This window comes from Aquarana catesbeiana, linkage group LG05 (genome assembly GCF_042186555.1).
Source record: "Aquarana catesbeiana isolate 2022-GZ linkage group LG05, ASM4218655v1, whole genome shotgun sequence".
Lineage (NCBI taxonomy): Eukaryota > Metazoa > Chordata > Amphibia > Anura > Ranidae > Aquarana > Aquarana catesbeiana.
Window position 1 is genome coordinate 514,440,169 of NC_133328.1, and position 20,974 is coordinate 514,461,142.

Below are 20,974 nucleotides of genomic sequence, written 5' to 3' on the forward strand. Positions count from 1 at the left end.
CCTCATGTGACTCTAGCAGACATCTCGGGTAAGGCAGAGCCTATTTAAGGCCCTGGCTCCCAGGCTTTGCATGGGTTTGTGAGTGGGTAGGGTAGGGATAAGTACCCTATCTGTTAGGGACAGAGCTAGCGGCAGGGAAAGGTTCCAGACAAAGACATCCTGTTATACTCTGATACACAGGGTATTACCAGGACATGAAGTGGGGGGAACCTCCCCAGTGTTTTCTCAGACAGCAAACCTTTTTGGGTCAGTAGGTTTGCTTTTTCTCTGCTTTTCTATGTATGGTGACTAGGGATGAGTAGGGGTTTGGTCACAAATTTCTGACTAAACCTGGAAGCAAGCTGTCACTCCCGTCAAATCAGCACCCAATTAGCTGCAGGCAAGGCATTCTCTGCCCCGCAGCCACATGTAACAATGAAAATGGCAAGCTCCTGACATCATTGACCTAATATGACCACATGACAATGACCTAGTGTTGACACAAGAAAACACAAACATCAGTGAGTGGGCAACAAATCAGTACCGCAGATTTAAAAATTAGTGACTCAAAGACCACCCAATAATGTTTTCAAAGCTTGACCCATCCTTTGCTGTTAAAAACTATCCATGCGGGGGCGTGGCCGGATGTGAGAAGGAGAAGACGTGCCGAGGCTGAGCTCCGCTCCTGCACCTATCCTGAAAGCTATTCCTGGGCTAAAAAACTCCAATCTACCACCTCAATCCAGCACCCTGGGGTCTAAGAGGACTCACAGCACTCAGCGGGCTCCTCCGCCGTCTTCGGGTAAGCTCCAATCTTCTTCTACGATCGTTACCCGGTCTTCAGCCACCATCTTGCCCACGAGGCTCCCTGCTGCTACAATGTCCGCCAGCACTCAAACCCCCTCTGAGCTGACCGCCGCTCAGGTGGCTTCTCATGCAGAACTACTAGCGGCTATTAAAGCGGGCAACGACTCTGTAATGGCCAAGATTGACCACTTGGTTACAGATGTCAGCCTTATAAGACATGACATGGACAAATTTAGGTCCCGGTTCATGGAGGCTGAAGGCCGCATCTCCCATCTAGAGGATGATATTAGAGCTGACTCCCGAGACCTCCGTGCATTGCAGTTACAAGTCAAGACTTTACAGGAAAAGTCCATAGACACCGAAAATAGACTTAGGAGAAACAACATCCATGTACTGGGCTTTCCCGAGCGAGCGGAGGGCTCCAGACCTGCTGAGTTTGCAGAAACCTTTCTCCTTTCGCTGCTGGATATACCTGCAATGCCTCCTACCTATGTTGTGCAGAGGGCACACAGAGTCCCTCCAACTCCTCCAATTCCTGGAGCCCCACCGAGACCCTTCCTGCTCAGGCTACTGAATTATAGAGACCGGGACAAGTTGCTTGCGGCAGCCAGGGAAAAAAACGGGACTTGCGCTTCAATAATGCCAGAATCATGCTCTTCCCCGACTATTCTGCGGAGATACAGCAACACCACCGCTCATTTACTGAAGCAAGACGCCACCTCAGAGAAAAAGGCCTAAAATTCAGCCTACTCTACCCAAGCAAGCTCTGCGTGATCGATGGTGATCGTGCACATTTCTTTACAGATCCTGAGACAGCAATGTCCTGGCTGGATGGTCGTGGATGAGCTTACAACATGGCGAATATTGCAACTGGATATAACCAACTCACTACGATTTGAACTTCCAATTTTTAATTCCCTGCCCCCCTGTTTTGGTGGTTCTCAGGTCCAGATGCCAATCTACTTGCCTGAGAGGCATTGATCTGTGACTTAGGGCTGATATACGCTGACCCCCCTTCTTTTCAATATTCCAGACCCCCTCTTTCTTACATGTGGAGTACATAAGCACTGTATTAGGAGCTGGACTGCTTGCCACTTTGTTGAGGACACACCGCACCTGTACATCAGGAAGAAGTCCTAGAATACTGAGCCAACCCCCCTCCCCCTTTTTTTCCCCCTGTTTTGGGGAACACCTCCCTCCCCCACCTCCCCTGTTGGCAGGCTCTTGGTGGTTTTTTAGTTCCAGAGCCTCGCCATTGGAAGGAGACAGACATCGACCAGCCACCTGGCATCGGAGTGGTGCAGAGTGTAGTGTACTAATTTAAAGTTGCAACTACAGTTCTAAGTTTTGGTTTAGGAGTAAAACTATTCCCAAGCCCTCTCCTTTTTTTTGGAAGAGGGATGGGACATAGTAAGAAAGGCACACTGTGCTTGGGTTGTTTAAGAAACGTTTTTGAGTTTTTTTGTTCCTTTTTTGTTTCTTTTTTGATCTATGGTATGTAGAATGTTTAAGTTCTGATGATACCTGGTGTGTTATATCAGAGATGCTGTTCATGGGTTGCTTTTTGGTACGCCCTCCCATCCATCCTAGTTGGTCATCATCACATACTTCAAATGGCTGAATGTAAGGGGCCTCTGCTCCAAATTCAAATGAGCCCTACTATGAGACCCACCTCATGGGCAGCAAAACCCTGACGCTAAAAAAAACATGGATACAGAGGGCTATTCACGCTACATACTCCACATATGCAAGGGGAGTGTCGATTCTAATACACAAGAACTTTCCATGTGTGATTGAAGAAGTGTGCACGGACCCACAGGGCAAATTTGCTATTGTGGTATTTACACTCTGGTCTCAAAGATATATTGTAATTAGCATATACATTCCTCCGCCTTTTTCACCCGCTATATTATATGCCATTATGGAAAAGGTTGCATCTTTCTGCCCAGGCAAAATACTAATAATGGGCGACTTTAATGCCACCATGTCCCCAGATTTAGATAGACCTTCCCCACCCAAGCACCACTGTACAGATCTATCTGCCTGGGCTCAGGCGGTGGGTCTAGAAGAGATCTGTTGGTGGAAACACCCTACCACCAGACTCTATTCGTGATTTTCAACATCTCACAAAACTGCATCGCGCAGAGATTTGGCTTTCTCCAACCTTAAGCTAATGGCAGATGTGCTGGAGGCATCTTATCTGCCAAGCGGGCTGTCAGATCATAGCCCATTGGCAATGGTACTCCACTCTCCTGCGCTTTGGAGATTAGGGGCACACTGGGTCTCGCATTCGGAGTTGGCTGAAAAAATACCACCCCTACTCGCTGAGTTCTGGGAGCAGAACACTGGGTCCTCCTCTCCTGGAATTATTTGGGATGCATTCAAGGCTTACACTAGGGGGCAGTACATTTCATCTATTGCAAACATTAAGAAACAGCAGTCAATTGAGACTCAATCATTGCAGCAATCGGTGACAAATCACGCCTCTATATACAGCTCAGATCCCACCCCTGTTCACTTTTTTTGTCACCCTGTTCAAAAGTCCTCTGTTTACCTCTGTGGGTTTCAAGTCGTGTGACCTTGGTTAAGTGCAAGTGTAGTTCACTTTGATTTGTTGATGGCAGCTCAGAGAGAACTACACTTGCACTTAACCGAGGTCACACGACTTGAAACCCACAGAAGTAAACAGAGGACTTTTGAACAGGGTGACAAAAATGGTCGTCTTTTGGTCTGCAGACCTCTGAGGGTGAAAAGGTAACCGCTCCCTCGGAAATCCTACAAACATTTAATACCTTCTATGAGACCCTATATACATCCACCTTACCCTCTGATTTCCAGCCAGAGAAGTTACAGGATCTGTTAGATCCACTGGCACTCGGCTGGCTTTCAGACCAGGAACGGGAGACACTGGTCCAACCATTCACGGCCTTAGAGGTCCTGAACGCCATTCAAACCTTTCCCACTGGGAAGGCGCCTGGGCCTGATGGCATTCCAATCAATTTTTGATGCTAGCTGCAATGTCAGCATGCCCAGGGCCAATGCTACCACTAGGCAAACTAGGCAGCCGCCTAGGGCGCACTGCTGCCTAGGGCACCCGGCCACTGGTGTTTCTACTCTCTTCTCTCTGCAGCAAGAAACTAAGTCTCAGCATCAGCAGGCATCCGCTGCGCCATTTGCACGTACAGTCAGAGGTGCAGCGGCGACGGAGGACTGTGTCTGTGTTCTGACTCCTGAATGAATGGAAGCAAGCAAACATTCATTGATGGGCACTGGTAGGCTGCATTGATGGGCACTGGTAGGCTGCATTGATGGGCGCTGGTGAGGCTGTATTGATGGGCGCTGGTGAGGCTGTATTGATGGGTGCTGGTAGGCTGCATTGATGGGCGCTGGTAGGCTGCATTGATGGGCGCTGGTGAGGCTGCATTTGATGGGCACTGGTAGGATGCAATGATGGGTGCTGGTGAGGCGGCATTTGATGGGCGCTGGTGAGGCGGCATTTGATGGGGGCTGGTGAGGCGGCATTTGATGGGCGCTTCATTAAAAAGATGGGGTATACATGGGCAGGGCAAAGGGGTGGGGTCAGGGGTGGAGCCAGGGGGGGTGGCAAAATTAGGTTTTCACCTGGGGTGTCAAAAATCCTTGCACCAGCCCTGAGCATGCCCCCATTTAGCACATGGCCCTCCGACACCACAGTTAGCAAACAGACATTGCTAGTGAGCTCCTGTCTCTGGCTCCCAGCACTTGACCAAAGCAAAGCACTGGCAAGAGGAATGCAGAAGGAGATGATGCAAGTCAGCCACACTTATTTCTGCATTTCTCGTGCCAATGTTTGCCTCGGGCAAGTGCTGGTGACCGGAGATAGGAGCTTGTTAGCAATGCAGCTATTTCCTTGCTAGCTGTGGTGTCTGGCAGCCCTTTGTGTGGGCACACTGCCCAAAGTCACTTGTGCTTTAACAGGGACTTTCATGGAAGTTTTATTAGCAAATTAAAGAAATCTGCTGATTTCAAAATATTAAAAAATGCCTTTTTTATATTATTTAATATGTTATGTTTTAGTGATTACATTCGCATAATCTTTAAAGAAATCAGAATCTGAATTTTAAAGCAAACCTGTTTGATGTTTTAACAAAACAAACCATGTCTGCAGTTGCAGAGAAAGTACCCTGCAGTCAAACTTTACCTTTACACTGGAAATCCTTTGCCCAGAGACAAACTAATGCCGCGTACACACGGCCGGACTTCCCGACAGACTTTTTCTGTCGGCATTTCGGACGGACTCAGATATAGAACATGTTCTAAATCTCTCCGTCGGAAATGCCGACTGAGTTTAGACCGTTCGCAAGTCCGGCCGTGTGCACAATGAGACCCTAGAAAAGGTAGCAACTCTGGTCCCCCATGATTCAATTGACATTTGTATTGTCTACTGCAGTGATTCTCAACCAGGTTTCCGTGAAACCCTAGGGTTCCTCCAGAGGTCGCTAGGTGTTCCTTCAGCACTGGGCAATTTCTGCCTCTCCGATAAGTTCACACTGACACCATTGATCTTTTTAACTATCTGTAAGGAGGTAATTCTTCCCAATGACCACAAGTGTAAGGACCAATCTTCCCACTGACCATTACTAATGTATCATGAGTTGTAGATTTCCTCTGTGTTGAAAAGGTTGAGAAAGGCTGGCCTACTGTATATGGTGCTGCCAATACCATCAGGCTACCAACAGCTTACAAGTGCTTTTTCCCTTACAAAGTGACAGGCAGGTGCACTGCTTTGACCAATTGTCCCATCTCCTGGTTCCTTCAGGAGCATGAAGATTGTAACAGGGCCCCCTGGACAACCAACAAAGCCCTAGACATCTACCTAGGTTGTCTCGTGGATGATGTGGCTCCACTACTGCCCCAAGGTGCCATGCAATGGGAGAAGCAAATTTGCATTAAGATGATGTCATTATCTGTTTATTTCACTATGTTACAAATAAAAATATGAACATATTTTATATATATATATATATATATATATATATATATATATATATATATATATATATATACAGTATAACGCCATAGCAGCCAAAAGGAAAGATCACCACAAGGGTGGTTTGACAGCACCTTTTCCTTATCCAGTGACAAAGACCACCTGGACTTTGCCTTTCTGCTGTTAGTTTAATTCTCTTCTATTTTATCCACTTTGGCAGTTCATTTCCTCAATTTGGCACTTAAAGTTAGTGTGTCAAGAGCATTATTTCACTTTTGTTAATAAAAATGTCAGTGACAATATGTGGTCAAGCATAAAGAATTTAACAGATGCAATTTCATGTTTGTCTCAATGTCATCTAGACATCGAATGAAAGACAAATGATGTCACAAATTATGTTCCCCTCTAAGCTGATGGAAAATGTGTTTTTTCAGACTTAAAGAAAACTTGTACTGAGGAAGTAAGGAAATTGCTATTCCTGACCTAAATATTATTTGCCTGACTTATCCAGTAGCTTTAGTACTTCCGAGGTCACCAATCTGGAAAATGGAAAATGTCTAGAGATTAGTTCTAACTTTCCTTTGACTGTCCTGATCTGCATACTTGTTCTGGGTCAGAGTAATGAAGCCATTAGAGTAGCAAAGCAGCCAGCTAACTTTGTCCAAAGAAGGTCAACAATGGTGGAAGCAGCATGTTCTGAGTTTTGAATAGTCTGGCCTTTGAAAGCCTTATAATGTTTTCCCTGCCCCACCTCCCTCAACCCCTATTTTCTAATTTAATTTATAAAAAAAATTAAAAATAAATAAACGATCACCTTTTATAACAACCCATTCAGTTTAAAATAGAAATGAAAGGCAAAACATTTATGTATAGATATAAAAAACATTATAACATTTTGCCCTTTTTTATAAGTTCTCTCCATTCTTAGTTGCATAAGAGCTGGGGGTAGGAGAAGCAGCAGCACACTGAGCTTCCCAGTGAATGGTTGTGCAGGGGAGGCATGTCAGGACAAGTCTGATAATTGGAGGAGAGCAGACTGAGTTCCCAGCATAGCTAGAGAACTGACCATGTTGTGCTCTCCTGCTTAGTGTGGTCCGTTTTTAATAAGAAAGCATAGAAACTGGCAGAAACACCAGGGATTTCACACAAAGGAAGCAATAAACTTTAAGTGCGAATTTCAGTACTTAAAGTGGCTGTTAAGCCACTGTGCTGTATTCATACAATCCTCTCTGTTTTATAATGATAGGTGCCTCAGTGCATGTTATTTATAAAAAAATGCAGCTATATACCTTATTTCAGAGTGCCCCTCGGTGCTCCCGTGACCGGCCACCTCTCCCCTCTCTCGATCTGACAGCTACAGAAGGAAAGGTGGAGAGAGGCGGACGGTCCCGTGAACGCCGAGCAGAGCTCTGAAATAAGGTATAGAACTGAAATTTTTTTATAAAGCACACACACTGGGCCCCTAGATGCTGCTAGCAGGGCTTTTTTAGCGTCCTGCCAGCGCACCGCTCCAGTGTAAAAGCATTGTGATCTTTAAAGTGGATTTGTGGTGTCAGAGGGGGGCAGGGTCACCCGTTATGTAAACGGGTGACCCCGCCTCAAAACGGGGGAAGCCATAGGGATGTCCCCGTGCATCAGAGGGGGGTGGGGTCACTGGGTGGCCCCGCCCTCAGTTATATAAGAGCTGTCACAACAACAGAAGTGTCACACAGCGGGAGCCTCCCATTGAGGCGGATCATCCGGAGGTCGAAGCGGGGAAGAAGCCAGAGGAAGATGCCGTACGAGAAGACCGGAGGAAGATGCCGGAGGAGAAGACCAGATGAAGAAGCAGAGGAAGATAGAGGAAGAGGCGGGGGAAGAAAAAGATGAAGGAAGAAGAAGAAAACTGAAGGAAGACCAGAAGAAGATGGAAGAAAAAGTGGGGAAAGAAGACATTAATAAAGGAATTGTCAAAAACTCGTCTTTTTTAACATTTTTTTACACACTTTTTGTGAAACGGTATGGGTACATTTGTACCCCATTACCAATTCACATGGGGGCTTCCAGATTCCAATAAGCCCCCCCCGCAGACCCCCACAACCACCGGGCATGGGTTGCGGGGATGAGGGCATGTGGCCTGATACGGTTCAGGAGGGGGGCGCTCTCTTGTCCCCCACTCTTTTCCTGCGGCCTGCCAGGTTGCATGCTCGGATAAGGGTCTGGTATGGATTTTTAGGGGGACCCCACGCCATTTTTTTTTATTTTGGCGAGGTTCCCCTTAAAATCCATACCAGACCTGAAGGGTCTGGTATGGATTTTGAGGGGGACCCCCACGCCATTTTTTTTTTAATTTTGGTGTGGGGTTCCTCTTAATATCCATACCAGACCTGAAGGGCCTTGTTTGGAATTTGGGGGAACCCCCACGCATTTAAAAAAAAAAAAATTGGTTCGGGGTTCCCCTTAATATTCATACCAGACTTAAAGGGCCTGGTAATGGACTGTGGGGGAATCCCATGCCATTTTTTTCAACGACTTTTATGTGTATTGCAGAGACCCGACAATTCATTAATAGCCGCAAGTACTTTTAAATGACTTTCTTCCTTTAGAAATGTCATTTTGCTCTCGGACTGTTGTAAACACGGGAAACATGCGCCACTTTACAGGCATACTATAGACACCCCCCAGGTACGAAATTTAAAGGAATATTTAACTTTTATCGTTTCACTTTAAGCATTATTAAAATTACTGCTCCTGAAAAAACGTCAGTTTTTAAAACTTTTTTTTGCATTGATACATATCCCCTGGAGCAGGACCCATGTCCCCAAACACTTTTGATGACAATAACTTTGCAATAACAATAAGCCCTTAAAATTAGCACTTTTGATTATTCATGTTCGTGTCCCATAGACTTTAACTGTGTTTGCGTGTTCAAACTAATTTTTTGCCTGTTCGCATGTTCTGCTGCGAACCGAACAGGGGGGTTGTCCAGCTCATCCCTACTCCTTAACAGGTGCTTGAGTTGAGAAGAGGCCTGATCTTTGATCTTCTGGTAGGCCTCCTAGACTGGTGGCAACAGGGCAGCTGCCTATTTTTGTCAAAAATATAGAAAGAATGTGTTTCAGTGCAGTACTAATGCCCCTTTTAAAATTAGATACACTAATATTACAACTGGAAATTTAGTGTATGTATCATAATAGTGCTAGTATAGTGTTAAATGTCCATGCCTAATCTAAGACCATACATTACAGGAAATACATATTGCATGACGACAGAAGAAGGTATAAATCCTTGCAGACATAACGTAATTTGATATGATTTTTCTTCCAGCTCCATTACCTTTATCAAAAGAAACACAGTCTACGATAAACTTCCTGTTTTAAGCAGCCATCATATCTTAAACAAAGAACAACTGTAAAAAATTGCCTACTTTATACTAATGTCAGCCATTCACATAGCTTTTTCATTTTTTCCTGATTGTGTGTCCTGAAATGACTGTCTCCTAAACAATGTGCTGAAGATAGATGGCACACTTTCATATACGTATGAGACTCAAGAAAAATCCAGGAAGGAAAAATGTGGCACCTACTTACTTCACATTTAGTTTGGCACAATAGAAGACCACCATCACCGAGGCATGCTTAGCCAGAAAATAAATCCTCTGACTGTAATAACAACAGTGCTTTCATGCAGCTTTCACTATGGAAAAAAATAACTAGAAAATATATTATTTTGTCAATGATTTGCCAATATCTTCTAGCCTTTCACAGTTTTCACTGGTTGGCATAACTTTTAGAAAGCCAAAGTTCAGCAGTCACAACCTAATACTGTTTCCGGAGATTTCTAGACGCTATTCTAAGTATATTAAATGCCTCGGCTCACAATTCTGGTGTGTAGAATATATATAATACACTATATTGCCAAAAGTATTGGGACACCTGCCTTTAATGGACTTTAATGGCATCCCAGTCTTACTCTGTAGGGTTCAATATTGAGTTGGTCCACCCTTTGCAGCTATAAAAGTTTCAACTCTTCTGGGAAGGCTGTCTACAAGGTTTAGAAATGTGTCTATTGGAATTTTAACCATTCTTCCATTTGTGCGCATTTGTGAGGTCCGGCTCTAACGTTGGACGAGAAGGCCTGGCTCGCAGACTCTGCTTTAATTCATCCCAAAGGTTTTTCCATTGGTTTAAGATCAGGATTCTGTGCAGGTCAGTAAAGTTCCTCCACCCCAAACTCGCTCATCCACAAAAGTATTGGGCCACCCCTTCAAATCATTTGGTGGAGCGGGATTATGGTGTGGGGTTGTTTTTCAGGGGTTGGGCTTGGCACCTTAGTTCCAGTAAGGGGAACTCTTAAGGTGTCAGCATACCAAGACATTTTGGACAATTTCATGCACTTTGTGGGAACAGTTTGGGGATGGCCCCTGTCACAGACCTAGCCGGGACAGAGGCTGTTGGAGAGGACTGTATGCAAGCCTGTTGCCTTTTGATTATGGGCCCTGGATTTTCAATGGATTCATTCTGTTGGGACACATCCTGTGAGGAGATGCTGGTGTCATCAACCTGTGTTTATGTTAATTGAATGAGCTAATGACATTGTCCTCTATACAATGTAGGAGACGGGACGACTGCTATTGTGTTAATTAACTGTATGAAGCTTGGTGACCACAAGTCTGGGCGAAAGGTCATGTCTCAGTCACCTAGGCTGTATAAAGGATTAGATAATTAGCTCATGTTAATTAAGTTACAGTTGTATTGTTAGAGGAGGTTCCAACGGCATATAAAGTCTTGTAACTTTGATTCATAATAAACAGTCCATGTTAGCAGTGAAGCAAGTGTCGCCTTGTTTTCTGCTCAGAGAGCTTGGAATATCTCATATTTGTATACAGACTGGGAGGAAGTGGTATATGAAGGAAGCACTCAAGCGGAGTGTGGGACGTTCCGTGACATTGGTGGCAGCAGTGGGATAGCTTTCTACAGACTGGGACATCCAAACTTCCATCTGGATCCAAGGTCCAGATAGCAGGAGAGGAGAGGAGAGGTACAGATACCAGCTGCCATGGATGAGGAATTCAGAAGGAGGCTGCGAGAGATGCAGATACAGCACAGAGGACCAGTATCGGAGCAGGTCCTGCTGGGATGGTGTGATTCTATTCGCTGCAAACTCTGGAAGGAAGCGCTAGCCCGTGAGCAGCGACACCAGGGAAAAATTCTCCCCTCCATCGAGGAAAGGTACTGGTCGCAGTACGGACTGCGGGTGCGGTTTTTGGGAGAAAAAACACACAAGAAGCAGACAGCTGAATTAAGCAGGCTGGTCTGGGCAGAGATAAAGCTGGATGAGAGCTACAGAGCCCTCCGGTGGCATGTATCCCAAGCATGTCCCTGGATAGCGGATGACAGCCCAACGGAAGGCTTAAGCTACGGCGGCTTGGGACTATTGTTTGTGAATCTGACAGGGGACCCTAACTTTGGGAGTGATTTGGGGTGGCGGGTGGACGAAATCATGGATTTCAGAGAAGGGCTACTGAACATTTCGGAAGTGCACTGGGCACTGGAAGATTTGGAGTTTCTGGCCGTTCAGGAATGGGAGCTAGAGATCGCCTACAGACGGCTGCTAGACATTGTTCAGTGCCAGGGCTGGGCTCCCTTTGCCTGGGACTATCAGGAAATACGAGCTGACAACCCTGAAATCCTGGCTGAAGAGTCAGCAATGTGGCAGAGCAATAGTGTGCTTTGCCAACCTGCCCCCCGCAGCTATGGAGGCGGAGGTCTTATGGCGGATGCAGCAAGTGCTGACTGACCTTGATGATCCTGTTTCTGCATGGGATGATCTTGGATGGAGGAATGTGCCTGTCCAGCAGCATGCCAGAGAATCTGCAGCGGAAAATCTGGAGATTGCCATCCCCACACCTGAAGTGCTGACAACCGGGCAGAGCTCTGCTAACTTCTGCCCAGCACTGATAGCATCTTCTGGATTCCATGGACAGGAGATGGTGAACCTCCATCCCCAGAAACCAGTTGCAGAGACGGGGGATTTAATAGACTTTTCTGCTGAGGAAGAACAACCTGATGAGCCTCCAGCAGAAGAGCTGCTATCAGGGCCAAAGTTCACTGTGTTCTGCCCAGCACCAACAGTGGTTTCGGCCTTCTTGAGAGAAGAGGTAGTCGGCCTTTCTCCCACAACACTGACAGGGACATGTGATTTTCTGCCAGCAGCATCTATGGAGTTAAAACAAACTTCTCCAGCTGAAGATCTGGTAACTGAACAGAGGGTCCAAGACCTCTGTCCCACACTTTTACCAATTCCAGAGACTGGGGATTTAATAGACGTTTCTGTAGAGGAGGAACCACCTGGCATACCCCCAGCAGAAGTGCTGGCAACCGGACAGAGGGTCCAAGACCTCTGCCCCACACCTGCAGCAATTGTGGAGGCTCAGGCTGAGAAGATGGCAATCACTTCCCAGCAGCAGATACAGGGGGAGAAGGGAGAGGAGGTGTGTGTTGTCCCTCCCCAACAGTTGGCCAGGGTGGAGGAAGTGGGCTTTCCTCCCCAGCAAAGATCCGTGTACCTGGGAGACAGTACCATCGACATGTCGTCCCAACAGCCAGATGAGGGAATGGAAAAGGAAGCAGCCGGCTCACCTCCCCAATGGCAGCTACACAGTTTGGGAGTGGAGGAAGCCAGCCTCCTGCCCCAACAGTTAGCCGGAGCAGAGGATGCGGAGTCCCCAGCAGAAGTGCTGGCAACAGGGCAGAGTGCTACCAACCTCTGCCCAGCACCGGCAACAACTACAGAGTTCCAGGGAGGCGGGGCAGTCGGCCTCCCTCTCCAACAGTTAGCCGGAACAGATGGTGTGGGGTTTCCAGCAGAAGGGCTGGCAATAGGGCCGAGGACTGCTGGACTCTGCCCTCAACTAACAGAGGATGGATTTCCTGTGAAGGTGGATGGGACTTCAGTCTCCACCTGTATACCCCAGGGATGCTGGGCAGTGGGCCCCGATCCCCAACAGCATGACAGAGTGAGCCCAGACACCCTGTCTTCTCTCCAGCGGCAGAAAGGATTCCAGGGAGAAGAGCCAGTCCAGGCCTCTCCCCAGCGGCAGATATGTTCTCTGAGAGAGGCAGAGGTTGGCTGGGTGAGTAATACTCTGTTTGGAACAATTTGTTTGGGGTACTGTGTGGGTACAGGCAGTAGAGGACTGGAACTATGGACTAACTTCGGAGTCAACCCGTCTGGGGTCTCCTCCTGTGTTAGTCTCCTGCCGAAAGGGGAGAAATGTCACAGACCTAGCCGGGACAGAGGCTGTTGGAGAGGACTGTATGCAAGCCTGTTGCCTTTTGATTATGGGCCCTGGATTTTCAATGGATTCATTCTGTTGGGACACATCCTGTGAGGAGATGCTGGTGTCATCAACCTGTGTTTATGTTAATTGAATGAGCTAATGACATTGTCCTCTATACAATGTAGGAGACGGGACGACTGCTATTGTGTTAATTAACTGTATGAAGCTTGGTGACCACAAGTCTGGGCGAAAGGTCATGTCTCAGTCACCTAGGCTGTATAAAGGATTAGATACTTAGCTCATGTTAATTAAGTTACAGTTGTATTGTTAGAGGAGGTTCCAACGGCATATAAAGTCTTGTAACTTTGATTCATAATAAACAGTCCATGTTAGCAGTGAAGCAAGTGTCGCCTTGTTTTCTGCTCAGAGAGCTTGGAATATCTGATATCTGTATACAGACTGGGAGGAAGTGGTATATGACGGAAGCACTCAAGCGGAGTGTGGGACGTTCCGTGACAGCCCCTTCCTGTTCCAACATGACTACGCACCAGTGCACAAAGTAAGGTCCATAAAGACATGGATGAGCAAGTTTGGGGTGGAGGAACTTGACTGGCCTGCACAGAGTCCTGACCTTAACCCCAATACCTTTGGGGTGAATTTGAGTGGAGATTGCGAGCCAGCCCTTCTCATCCAACATCAGTGAATGACCTCACAAATGCCATTCTGGAGGAATGGTCAAACATTCCCATAAACATACTCCTAAACCTTGTGGACAGCCTTCCCAGAAGAGTTGAAGCTGTCATAGCTGCAAAGGGTCGGGCAACTCAATATTGAACCCTACGGACTAAGAATGGAATGCCATTAAAGTTCATAAGTTCATGTGCATGTAAAGGCAGGCATCACAATACTTTTGGCATTATAGTGTATATTAGGTTAGCTATACATTGGTATTATAGGGGTAATATGGACAATAACTTTGGGGTCCAGTGCTGTAAGGGAGCCCGGAAGCCCAGACATTTTTCAAGCATATTTAGGGTTTATAATAGGACTTAAAGGCATACTGCAGAAAAAAAAACTGAAAATGAAACCTTGAAACTTATTGGGGAACAATCTGCTAAGTACATCAGTTTTTGGTCCAGGCGCTCCATTTGCTTTAGGCCAACCCAATCCCTTTACTTTTCTGTAAATCTGAAAAACTCTGCTTGTGATACTGAATAGTTATTTTAAAACACACCCACTACAGTATCCTTACTTATTCTTCCATACAGGTAGTCATATTTAAAAAAAAAAGATAATATTAAAAAACTTCCCCAAGCAACCCATCGTATTAAAACCTGCCTAGGAGAATTAGGCCCCCGTTCACACATGAGCATTTTGGACTCTTGGTCAGAATCATGCGAGTTTGCCTGTGATTCCAGAATCACTGCAAAACACAGGACACGTTTGGGGTGCCATTATTTCTTAATGGCACCCCAAATACGGTGTGATATTGCCGCGATTGTTGAGTGACAAAATGCAAAAAAATTGTGGCAGAAAACACCAAATGCGTCTGGCTCAGTGCCAAAACTTGGTATGTGAGCTTCTTATGCTGCGTACACACAAGCGGACTTTTTGAACGGACTGGTCCGACGGACTATCCGATGGACTTTCAACGGACTTCCAACGGACTTTCCAAATGAACGGACTTGCCTACATACAATCACACCAAAGTCCGACGGATTCATACGTGATGATGTATGACCAGACTAAAATAAGGAAGCTGATAGCCAGTAGCCAATAGCTGCCCTAGCGTCGTTTTTTGTCCGTCGGACTAGCATACAGACGAGCGGACTTTTCGATAGGAACTGGGTCCGGCGGAGTTCCAACATAAAGATTTGAAACATGTTCCAAATCTAAAGTCCGTCAGATTTTCGACCGAAAAAGTCGCTGCAGGTCCGATGAAGCCCACATACGGTCGAATTGTCCGCCGGACTCGGTCCTTTGGATCAGTCCGGTCGAGGAGTCCGCTCGTGTGTACGCGGCATTAGGCGCGTTTTTGGAGCAGAGGGAGACCCATTCAAAATAAATGCTGCCACTCTAAAAACGCAACACAAAAACATGACGCTGCAGCATCGCTCCGTGTTGCTCAGGTGTGAACAGGGGCTTTAATATTGCCAGCAATACATGTGGCACAAAGAGAGAGGAAGATACCCATGGCAGGCTTCAGAAAGTACAACCGCTCAAGTTGCCTGAGGGCTGGTTAAGGAAATTTTGAATTAAGATAAACTGATTACATTTCTGACTTAGAGAATGCATGTACATATAGTCAAAACCTTTTTATTACATACTCCTGTTAATTAATCTCACATTTGGTTTTTAACTCCCATTCACAAGGAGTAAAGAAATTCCCTTCTTCACCCTGTGACAAGATATGCCAAAATCTTCATCCTGCCAGGGCCAAGGGGTGGGATCCAAAAGAGCATGCATCACTTTCATAAGGTGCCCTGCTGGATTACATATCCTGCACTGATTGGGAATGGGAGATATATAAAAATGTCGCTGTACAGGGTGACAATGCTGCAGTTAATTCGCTGCAGGCTATATAGCTTGTCACTCTGCAAAGGAAGGCCCACGAACCAAAAGTATCACAAGAAACTGAATGAAAGATCTTTGGGCAACTTTAAGGTGGTGCATATAGCTATGCTTTAAGGACTAACTACAGCCAAATTTTGTTTTAGTTTTGGATAGAAAAGAAGATTAAATTCTTGATTTTTTTACTCCTGCTCTGACGCCCATTCCCCCACACTTTCAAGATCTGGGTTTCAAAACCCAGACCTCAAAAAGCAGACTATAATAAACCTCACTAGGAGAGCTCAAGAGTAAGGGGTAAGGTGGACTCATTGCTCCTGCCACCTCCTCAGCCTGGGTAAAACATACTCCTCTGATAAGAAACTTCTTGTTAGTCAAAAATGTACTTACAATTGCTAAATATTGAGTTCAGAAAACAGTTTTCCTTATACCATTGACCACTGATGTTATTGTAACTATTATTCTTGTACTACATTAGATACCCAATTGCTCTGTGATTTTAGTTCAAATGTTTTAGTGTTAAAAATACCTTTCAATAAAAAATTTACTGAAAAAAAAAATCTTATCAGGTTTTTATTTGTATATGTGATCCCATTGGGGAGTTTTGCCTTTGCTTACTGCCCCTGTGACATGCATACCAGCAATGGGGATGCCATTATCATCGTTACATTAATGGAATGGTGGAAATAAAAAAATGTTCAAGGGTTCTAATCCTTCCGTATACTACTATAAATATGTTTTTGTTTTGTCTGTTACCTGTAGGGAATGCCCCTGACAGGCTAAAGTAAAACATTTTTTTACCAGAATGGGTAATTGGTGAAATGAACAGACAGAGAGTAATGGTAACTTGCAGTTTACTAAACTGAGGCAAAGGTAGAAGCAATATTGCAAAACAGGATTAGGGTGGGAAAAAACAATGAAAGCTGTACAAACATAATTTGAGTGCCCTTCCCACAATATAGCAACAGGAGCTATTGTTCTTTTTATCTCCTTTTTTTTTTTAAACAGGATTTCAGGGGATACATGTTTAATGTATGTAGTTGCGCAATCTAGAATTGGGCTTTAAAGCATAAAGTGATGCTAAACGCACAGGGGTTGATTCACTATAGCGCGCATATGCGAATGCGTGAAAAAGTACTCGCAAAATGGCCAACCTCCGTAAATTAGAGCAAAAACTGAATTCACTATAGTCCTCTGGAAAAAATAATCACAAAATAGAATTCACTATAAGTCACAGACAACAGAGACCATCCAAATCATTAGTCGTGCTAGAAACAGGGGAATTGCACATGGAAATAATGTTTAGAGCATGATATGATTCTTAAATATGTGGTACATTGTTTAAAGATAATCTGCTTTTAAACTGCCGAAAAAAGTGATGTATAAACTGAAATATCATTGAAAGTCTGAGAAGAGATAAATTCCCCCTCTTTCTACAACTACAGTATCTCACAAAAATGAGTACACCCCTCACATTTTTGTAAATATTTTATTATATCTTTTCATGTGACACAGAAGAAATAACACTTTGCTACAATGTAAAGTAGTGAGTGTACAGCTTGTATAGCAGTGTAAATTTGCTGTCCCCTTAAAATAACTCAACACACAGCCATTAATGTCTAAACTGCTGGCAACAAAAGTGAGTACACCCCGAAGTGAAAATGTCCAAATTGGGCCCAAAGTGTCAATATTTTGTGTGGCCACCATTATTTTCCAGCACTGCCTTAACCCTCTTGGGCATGGAGTTCACTAGAGCTTCACAGGTTGCCACTGGAGTCCTCTTCCACACCTCCATGACAACATCACGGAGCTGGTGGATATTAGAGACCTTGCGCTTTTCCACCTTCTGTTTCAGGATGCCCCACAGATGCTCAATAGGGTTTGGGTCTGGAGACATGCTTGGCCAGTCCATCACCTTTACCCTCAGCTTCTTTAGCAAGGCAGTGGTCATTTTGGAAGTGTGTTTGGGGTCGTTATCATGTTGGAATACTGCCCTGCGGCCCAGTCTCTGAAACTAGGGGATCATGCTTTGCTTCAGTATGTCACTGTACATTTTGACATTCATGGTTCCCTCAATGAACTGTAGCTCCCCAGTGCCGGCAGCACTCATGTAGCCCAAGATCATGACACTCTGTGGTATCCCTATGGAAGCTGGAAATCCCAATACTCCAGTGATCTACACTAGCTTCTGGGTCTTGGAATTAGCGGCTGCCCTGCTGCATTGTGAAAACAGAAGGTCGATCTCTTGACACACTATTCAGAGAGCACTTTGTATTTTCTCAACAAATGAGATGCACTCTTTGATAGGATGAGGTGGACAGGCAGGAGGATGGCGTAGCTATCTCCACCATGACCAATCACAGAAACTTTGCATTCATTTTGAAAATGCAAAGTGTTCTCTGAATAGGGCTCCTGCCAAGCAAGTGACCTCTTGTGTTCATGAAGCAGCAAGGCACCCATTTGGCATGGGACCCAGAAGCTAGCGGCAATCATTGTAGTAGCAGTGCCTACTACAGTGATTTCCAGCTTCCATGGGTATCTCACAGGTATGGCACATACATAAGTATACTGGTCCAAGCTGGACCAAAGAAATATGTAAAAAACAGGCATAGCTAAACTTGCTTCCACGTTTGCAGTCAAATTTGAGAAAACCCCACTATATGTTTGTTATGTGTTCTCATTTACACAGCATACCTAAAAATAAATAAATAAATAAAAACATTTCTTACCTTTTAAATGTTTTTCCTGATGCCACCATGGCAGCATACTAGTGATAGGCTCTGCCTTTCTCCCCTCCCTCAGGACCAATGAAATAGCATAAATTAAAGGCCAGTTAGGCCCCGCCCCATTCTTCTTTTTGTCCTCATACCTCCACACACCAGTGAAGAGTAAGCATTACTATGTTCCCCCCCTCTGCCTCCAGGCAGCTGCCGGCTGGGTTAAGCCTCTCCCAGTACGAAGTCCCAGTATCAGGCTGCTAAAAGCGCCAGAGTAGCTTGGGAGCTCCTTCTGTGGGTCTTGATGGAGCTGAGCAGTTTTCCTATTTAGGAATGAAATCTGCCTTTAAGGTTGGTGTCTGCAATGCTTGTTGGGTTTGGGGAGGCCAGCTTTGCATCCTTCTTAACTTTGCCTTTGTTTGTCTCCTGTCATTTTCTCACTTTCTGTACCTCCTGTTTTTTTCCTCCTGCAGTGGCACTAGTCTGGGTACATTACTCCCCCTAGACAGGTTCTCTGTCCTTTGCTGTCCTAGGCCAGCTGTAGGTATAGCTTATGTTTGTAGGTTGTGTATGTATAGGTTTGGGGTAGGTGGGTATGTGTATGTATGTGTGTGTGTGTGTGTGTATATATATATATATATATATATATATATATATATATATATATAATATGTGTAGATATGTGTGTGTGTGTATTGTAGGGGATCAGAGTGGTGGACAGCTGGCTCAGAGCCCATTAAAACAAAAGTGGCTTTATTCAGCAAAATGGCAAATTAAACATAAGATAAGACAGACTTGTCTTGTCTCAAGGTTGTGCACACAGGTACAGTTCAGTAGCACACAGGCTTATAGATAATAGTTTTTTTTTTTTAACAAAAACAGTGGTGCTTTATTGTTGTAATAGATAATCAGAGTTACAGAATACCATTCAACAGAGTACAATACATTACATACGTAGATTATATATTTGAGGATAGGGAAATTAATATGCAAAACCCGCAACCAATACGTAAGGTTAATAGTACCATTCTCAGCAAGTACCGTCCACCCTCCACCCTCCAAAACCCTTCCCTATTGGGCAAATAAACGTAGTGAACTGAATATTTCTCTACGAGGCCATCCACGGAGCCCAAACTTTTTCGAATTTCCACGGACAGCCACGGTTTATATATGTCATTTTATACATGGGGATTACTGCCTCAATCTGTGCCTCCCAGGCTGAAAAGGATGGAGGGGAAGAATCTATCCATTTCATGAGTATTTCTTTTTTGGCATAGAAGAGAAGGAAGGAAATCAGTAATTTAAGATGATATGGCCTTTGCTCATCATCATGTATCCCCAGCAACGCCATGGCCGGCAAAAGCGGAATAGAGGTCTGCAATCTGGAGTTGATTTCACCTATAATCTTAGTCCAAAACAGTGCAACAACTGGGCACTCCCAGAGCATATGCATAAATGTGCCTATATGGACTTTGCATTTAGGACACATGGGGTCTCTATCAGGAAATATGCAATGGAGTCTCTGCGGGGTATAGTAGACCCTGTGTATAAATTTAACTTGAATCAGTTTGTCCTTGGATGCTCTCACTAGTTTCGGGCCATACTCTAGACAGTCCTCCCATCCCTCCCTATCCAGCGACGGGATATCAGCCCGCCATCTTTCCCATAATTCATTAATCTTAGGGGAATCTCTTCCCAGCAACGCATTATATAGAGAGGATAAGGGTTTAGACAAGTCTCCAGGAGATAGGAGATCTTCGATGGGGTCCGTCTGTAACAGGGGAGTTTGCGGGAATTGAGCCCTGGCCGCATGTCTCAGTTGTAGGTACCGGAACCCCATCCAACGGGGCAGTCCAAATTTAGCCGTAAGCTCATGCAAGGAGAGCAGTTGACCCCCAGACATTACGTGTTCCATCAAGGTTACACCATATCTGGCCCACACCTGTGGGTCCGGTATCATACGGAAGTGTTTAAGTCGTGGGTTCCCCCATAGGGGATGAGCTGGAGACAATTGGCCAGGTCTCAAGTATCTGCGCCTAGCTGCTTCCCATACTCTCCAAGTTGCTCTAGTAGGCCCAGGGATCCCACAATATGCTTTGGGTCCTCTATAGGGAAAATTCCGAAGGTCCGTCAGGGAACCCAAAATATTTGCCTCGAGACAGGTTGCCACATTGGATCTAGAACCCTGGAACCACCAGTGTACCGTCACCAACATGGCTGCCCAAAAATATAACTGGAAATTTGGGAGGGCAAGTCCACCCAAGTCTGCAGGTAAACATAATGTAGTACGAGCCAACCTAGGGTTTCTCCCCGACCAAATAAAGGATCCCACTATACGGTCAATCTCCCTAAAAAACGAGGCGGGGACCCAGACCGGGCAATTCCTAAACAGATAGTTAAATTTGGGCAGTATCATCATCTTAAGGAGACTAATGCGACCCAGAAGATTCAGAGGAAGATTCTCCCAGGCAGCACATTTCGAACGTAAGGTGTTCAGGACAGGGGTCAGGTTTTTTACGATAAAATCAGAGAGATTCCTAGTGATCACAACTCCAAGATATTTAAATTCCCTAACCCTTTGTAGTGGGGAGGAGAAGGGTCCAGAGTTAACCTCATCATCTATAAAAAATAGGACTGATTTGGTCCAATTTATCTTAACTCCCGAGAGTCCAC

General features: G+C 45.2%; 1 long non-coding RNA gene across 1 annotated transcript in view; it reads left to right on the plus strand.

Annotated features, from left to right (window-relative positions):
* Positions 1–20,974, plus strand: part of LOC141146014 (uncharacterized) — a 118,992-nt gene that overhangs the window by 37,664 nt on the left and 60,354 nt on the right. The window lies entirely within an intron of this gene.